The 6,812-nt window shown below is 32.6% G+C and overlaps 1 pseudogene; it reads left to right on the forward strand.

Annotated features, from left to right (window-relative positions):
* The first annotated feature begins 6,490 nt into the window (after window positions 1-6,490).
* LOC114579428 lies at window positions 6,491-6,603 on the forward strand (annotated as a pseudogene).
* Window positions 6,604-6,812: the final 209 nt, after the last annotated feature.

The raw sequence follows: 6,812 nt of genomic DNA on the forward strand, positions 1-6,812 counted from the left end.
CAACAAGATTAAGTGCAACTTAAGCTAGCTCAAGATTGGGTAGATTAGGTCTAAGTCAGATTATAATGTATTTTTTTCATTTCTTGAGTCAAGTGTAATCTTTGTGGTGCCTAATGCTAAATAACCATACAAACACACACTTGGGTGAATTTTTTCTGTCTGACTTAGAGTTTTCTGATTTTACTAACATTATCTGGGATGATCCAAAAATTATCCTAGACAATCGATCAAAAATAAAAACCCTAATAAGGGGATCCTGGTTAAGGCAATCGTTATTAAGCATATCATCCTGGACAATTTTTATATCAGCTAAGACAAAATGCTCAAATCAGAAAGAATCAACCACTAGATCTATTTAGGAAGTTTTATTTTGTTAATCACTGTCCAGGACATCGGCCTAGACGATGGGGATCAATTGTGCCTAAATTGATATAGTGATTAAGGAAAGTAATTAAGGTTCATTGATTCAATCATATCATCCTGGATAATCTCAGGATTGGCCAGGATAATCAGTTTAAAAACCTTGATTGCTCCTAGACGACTAAAAATTGTACATCATCTATTTAGAGCGATGTTCTGGATGATTTTGCATATATTTGAACTAATCAGCCTGGACAATCATGAGATTGACCTTGATGATCAAGTCATTTTGTTTTCGTCCAGACTCCCATCTAGAGTGATACTCTGGTTGATATTCTCAAATTTATAAATACAGGATGATATTTTATCGTCCTAGATGATAGGAATAAAAAATCTTCTAATCGTCCCAAGTCATTCAGGCTGATTGAGCTAAAATTATACTGATCATACAGGACGATAGCAATATCATCCTGGTTGATAAAGCTGGTTCTTGAAAATCTTTTTAAAGGACTCATGTTTTCTCAAGAATAAGCATCTTTTGATGCTATCTTGACCTGAGAGAGCCTAGAGGATAACGAGAGAGAGGTAGGAACTTGTGAGGGGGAGCTTATGAGGGGTTTCACAAGGGTTTCTCTAAGCAAGGTTCCAAGGTGTCTTCTCCAATCATCATTCCTCATTCTTGGAGACTCAAAGGAGGTCTTCTTCAGTAATTGATCGAGGTTCTCTGCCTGCTTTAGGAGGAAGCAAAAGGAGACGGGTTCTCTGCCCGCTTTAGGAGAAAGCAAAAGGAGTTGGTTCTCTGTTGCACCAGGGTTGGTGGAAAGGAGTCTTTGTAAGGGCTTCTCCGCCTAGCTGTGGGGGATAAATGAGAGACACTAAGTTAGTGCAATACTCGAAGGGTGCCTCCGAGGCGTGGACGCAGGGCAAGGTTTGACCGAACCACTATAAATCTAGTGTGTTCCTTCTTTGTTTTTTACTTACATATTTAATTTCTGTACTCGTTATTTTTTGTGGTGGATTGTGTTTTGGTTTAAGTTTGTGATTTGATTGAGACGTTTTTTAAAATAGCAATTCCCCCCCCCCCCCTTTTGGTTAGCCGAGGGACTAATTCATAAGGGCTTAACATCCCTAACGAACTTTCATAATTAAACCTTCTAATCTCAATACTACTTTAAACTCATATAGTCTATCACGCTATAAAATTTTTTGAAGAGTAAGTAAAGCATGTAATGTTAAAACCCCCTTATTATAATTCATCTCTATAAATTTTATATATGCCAAACACTATGCCTATGCTTGCATCAAGCATCATATCAATCTAATATACTTAGCTAGTTGTGCCTGTTTATTATTCCTAGGCTCCTTATTACACTTGATATTAACTTCGCATATCTCCATCATATGCATTAAATGAATACCTGCTATATTGAAAACATCATTAAATTATTGATTAAGATAATTTATTACTCCACATTCCATTTACACCATCATTCCAAAACAAGAGTATTTAGCCAGGCATGAAGAACACGTGAAGCAAACTTATTTTCATTTATTACATAAATGATAAAAAGTATATAAGGAAATATATAATTGGATGGGCTCAATGATCTCCTTTTCACCCTCCACAAACTTATAGAATTTAGTGCTCTTTTAATTCCTTTAGTTATCACTCCTAAGGAAATTGCAGAGAAACATTATAAAGATTGAAATTAAATAAGTTACTAAAATCTTCTACTAACATTACAAAATGGACTATTTATAGAAAAAAATAGAAAAAGTACTCTAGTGATGTCGTGCTCTAGGTACTTGCACCTCAACGACTATAAAATGAACTAACATCTTAGTGCTAAAGAATTTCCTCCTCAGTAGTACTTGTTTACATTGACCTATTATTTAATAAAATGATGCATCAAGTTACAACTATAGCACTATGGTGTTGATGATGATAAGCACTGTGGCGTCTATGTGGCACTCTCCTCATCTTGGTAGCACAAGAATTTGGCATTGTGATGATATGTGGATAGTGATTAGACTTTATAGAGTTGACTCCTTTGATACTGCAATGCAATGAAATAAAGACTGGGCACCACCATATCCATATTGGGTGCTTCGACAGTGTCAATGATAGTGCCACGGTGGTATAGTGTCCAACATTGCGACAGTATATGAAACATGGAATTTTACGTCTTTTGTTTTTCCTGCATAACACAACTAAAACAAAATGGTTTCACTATAAATTTAACACATAAAACATAACATTATTTACACACATCAAGTCCTCCCCAACATAAACTCTTTCTTGCCCTCAAGCATATAAAATTTTGTTATTCTAATCAAGTGATTAACATAAATAAAAAGGGACAATCTAAAATTATTAAAATATATGATAATTCATTACTATTAAGAATTAGTAAAAATGAATAAGGCTATACTTTTAGTTTGAAAAAATATTAATAGTTAAACTAATCAATCATTTTAGTTACAACCAAATTTAAAATATGAGTTAAAGATTTAATTATTAACATTTAATTGTTAAAGTGAAAATGGAGTTTTGATGATTAGATATGGTAGTTAAAATTATACTTTAATTTTTTCATCTTAAGCTTTATTATCTCTCCTATCTTATCCTTAAAAGTTTATGTATAAGGTTATATTTGCAGTCTTAAGCTTTCACTGAAACTAATTCTTTAATGTACTCAACTTTTTCTTTTAATCCTTTTCTTTTATTTTTTTTTTATTTCTTTGAGAACTCTTTTACTACTTTTTTTTCTTTTGTGGAGTACATAATTAATGATTTTAAATATCAGCTTCTACTTTATACCTTCATGCAATATTAATGAATTTAATGTAAGGACTTGATGAGATTACTAATTTCATCTTAATGTTAGCTATGATTTCAAATTTTAATCTACTCATATATAATTTTTATTATGAATTATTCATCTTAAAATTTTAAAAGTTAATTTAATAAAGGTATAGCTTATAAATCTAAATTATGACAATAGCTCAAATGGTTGAAAGAGTTAAGTATTAATTTTTCCAACATATGAAGTATATACAAAGTTCATTCAAACTAGGATCTATGATTTATTTATTATCCTAATTTTATATAATTTTTAATTATCATTTTTATAAGGGTTAATTAAAGTAATTGGCAGACAATAACATTTTAAGAATGAAGGGAGTTTACTAATATGTAAATAAAATTTATAAACAAACACTACAAACATATGCTTTCTAAGAATGATAAAAGGCTCATACAATATATGATCTACACAAAACATAATATAACATTCATAACATAAAGGGTACTAACATAACACACACATGAGTTACCTCCCAAAAGCGCTAAGTTTTAAGTCTTCGGCCTTACTTACCTAAATATTGAAAGTTCGATAAGGAAGTTAAGCCCTAATAAACTAGTCCCAAGGCTAACCAAGAGGGGGGTGAACTGGTATTTTAAAAATTCTTTAATAAAAAGCACATATAATTTTTAATTATCATTTTTATAAGGGTTAATTAAAGTAATTGGCAGACAATAACATTTTAAGAATGAAGGGAGTTTACTAATATGTAAATAAAATTTATAAACAAACACTACAAACATATGCTTTCTAAGAATGATAAAAGGCTCATACAATATATGATCTACACAAAACATAATATAACATTCATAACATAAAGGGTACTAACATAACACACACATGAGTTACCTCCCAAAAGCGCTAAGTTTTAAGTCTTCGGCCTTACTTACCTAAATATTGAAAGTTCGATAGGGAAGTTAAGCCCTAATAAACTAGTCCCAAGGCTAACCAAGAGAGGGGTGAACTGGTATTTTAAAAAATCTTTAAGAAAAAGCACAAACTTAAACTAAAGTTCACCACAAAGAAATAAAAGTGAAAAAATTAAATGTGGAAGCAGTAATAAAGAAAACAGAAATTTATAGTGGTTCGGTCAACTTGACCTATGTCCACTCCCCGGAGCCTCTCCTCCAAGTATAGCACTAAACATAGTGTCTCTCCTTTTGGCCCCACAATAAGGCAGATAAGCCTTTACAAACCTCCTTTCCATTGACCCCAGTGAGGAAGAGAACTCAACTCCTTTTGCTTCCTCCAGAAGCAGGAAGAGAACCTAACTCTTTTTGCTTCTTCCTGAAGCAGGCAGAGAACCTCGATCAGATGCTAAAGTATACCTTGTTAGAACCCCCAAGGAACTAGGGATGATGACAGGAGAAGATGACATTAGATCCTTGCTTGGAGTAACCTTTGTGAAAACCCCTCAAAAACTCCCCCTCATAAGATCCTCTCTCTCTCTCTCCCTTGCTCTCCCTCTCCTCTTGGCTCTCTCAGAACAGGACAACAGCAAAAGATGCTCTCTTAGGTAAAATAAGAGGTCTTACACAGAATAATTTTAAAATAGCTCTTTATTGAAATAAACCAATTTTATCATCCAGGATGATCTGAATATCATCATGTACGATTAGTACAAATTTATTTTAATCAACTAGGATGATTTAGTATCATAAGGTTTTGTGTTCATATCATCCAAGGTGATAGTATCATCTTGTAAGATTAGTACAAATCATTGAATATCATCCATAACATCGCCCTGAATGGATGTCTATACGATGTAAAAATAACTTGATTATCTAGGCCGATCTCATGATCATCCTAGACAATTAGTTCAATTTAGTACATATCATCTAGAACATTGCTCTGAATAGAAGCAGGCTGATGTTTGATCGTCCAGGAATAACTAAGGTTTGTGAACTGATCATCCTGGCCGATCCTGCGATCATCCAAAACGATATGATCGAGCAATCAAACTTTAATTACTTTTCTTAATCATCAGATTAATTTAGACATAATTATATTGCATCATTTAGGTTGATGTGCTAAAATAAAAGGTACCTAAATAGATCTAGCGGTAGATGCTTTCTGATTTGAGCCTATCATCTCGGTCGATACAAATATCATCCAAGACGATGCGCTTAATTATGGTTGTCTTAACTAGCATGCCCTAATTAGGGTTTCTATTTTTAACTGATCGTCCAAGCCAATTTTTGGATCATTTTGGATGATGTGATAAAAAATAAAAAAACTCTAAAATAGTCAGAAATTTTCCCCCAAGTGTGTGTGTGCAAGGTTACTTAGCATTAGGACCCACAATGTTACAGTGGACTCAAGAAAAGATAAAAGACACATGTCGTACATTACAAACTGACTCATTCCTAATCTACCCAATCTTAAGTTGTTTCAATTATAGTATGATCTTATGGACCTGAAATGTTAGTAGGCAAGGATGTCGTAGAGAAACAGAAGTATTTGTTATCATCAAAATTCTATTCCCTGGAATCATATTCGCAACAGATATTTCATTTGGCTAAGGTGGAAGATTGCTACTCTTCAATTGGGTCCCTTGGGTATCTCTTTCCTTCTCATTTGGATTAACTTTAGTGTTACTAGGTAAGGATCCTATGGGCCTACTACTTATAAAAATTACAAGCTGTCTTAATTAAATTTCCAAGTTTTTCATTGAAGAGGCTTGGTTTAGAAATTGAGTTCCCAATTACTTGACAATATATTCTAGTGGTGTCTTTGTAGTTCCCTACTAATTGTATTGATTAAATCCAAGAGGATAAGTTGGTGTTGGATAATTATTAGCTTGATTCTGATTATACTAATTTTCTCCTTTGTTATCTTGACTAAAATTCTATTGATTTCCACCATTATTATTTGACCAACTAAAATTTGGGTGATACTTCCAACTTGGATTATATGTATTTGAACAGAGAATGTTTTATCTTCCAGTCAATTTTATATTTTAAATCTCTTGGATATCATTCTCTTCCATTGAGCTTTTATCTTTTAAATGTGAAGATGAATAAAAATTTAAGCTTAAATTGCCTAACTTTATTGATATTATTGTAACTTGTGTAGTCAAAATAGATAAAGAATCATTTATATAGACTTCTGTCACTCTCTTAGGATTCACCCTATCAGCAGGACACTTGAATTATTTGTTGTTATTTTATATACTCCTATCAATCTCTAAGGATTCACCCTATCAGTAGGCTCTAAAAGATCATACCAATATATTATAAAAAGTTTGAATTGTCAACCATTTAGGTAAGGTATGGTGAGGGCATGGGCACTTTCTAAGCATCTCCTTGAACCTCTCCCAGCTCTCATAAATAGTTTCTCCTTCTAATTGAGTAAAAGAAATAATATTATTTCTAAGTTTGACAGTCTTAGAAGGTGAGGAATATTTTTGAAAAAATTTGTGGACATCTCATTTCATATAGTATTAGAGACTAGGGGGTAAAACATTTAACCACATTTTTGCCTTGTCTCTTACAGAATATGGGAACAAATTAAGTCTAATGGCATCATCACTAATACCATTATACTTAAATATTGCTCAAATTTTGAAGAAACATGCTAAAGGTTAGG

Source organism: Dendrobium catenatum, unplaced genomic scaffold (genome assembly GCF_001605985.2).
Source record: "Dendrobium catenatum unplaced genomic scaffold, ASM160598v2 fragScaff_scaffold_384, whole genome shotgun sequence".
NCBI classification, from domain to species: Eukaryota; Viridiplantae; Streptophyta; class Magnoliopsida; order Asparagales; family Orchidaceae; genus Dendrobium; species Dendrobium catenatum.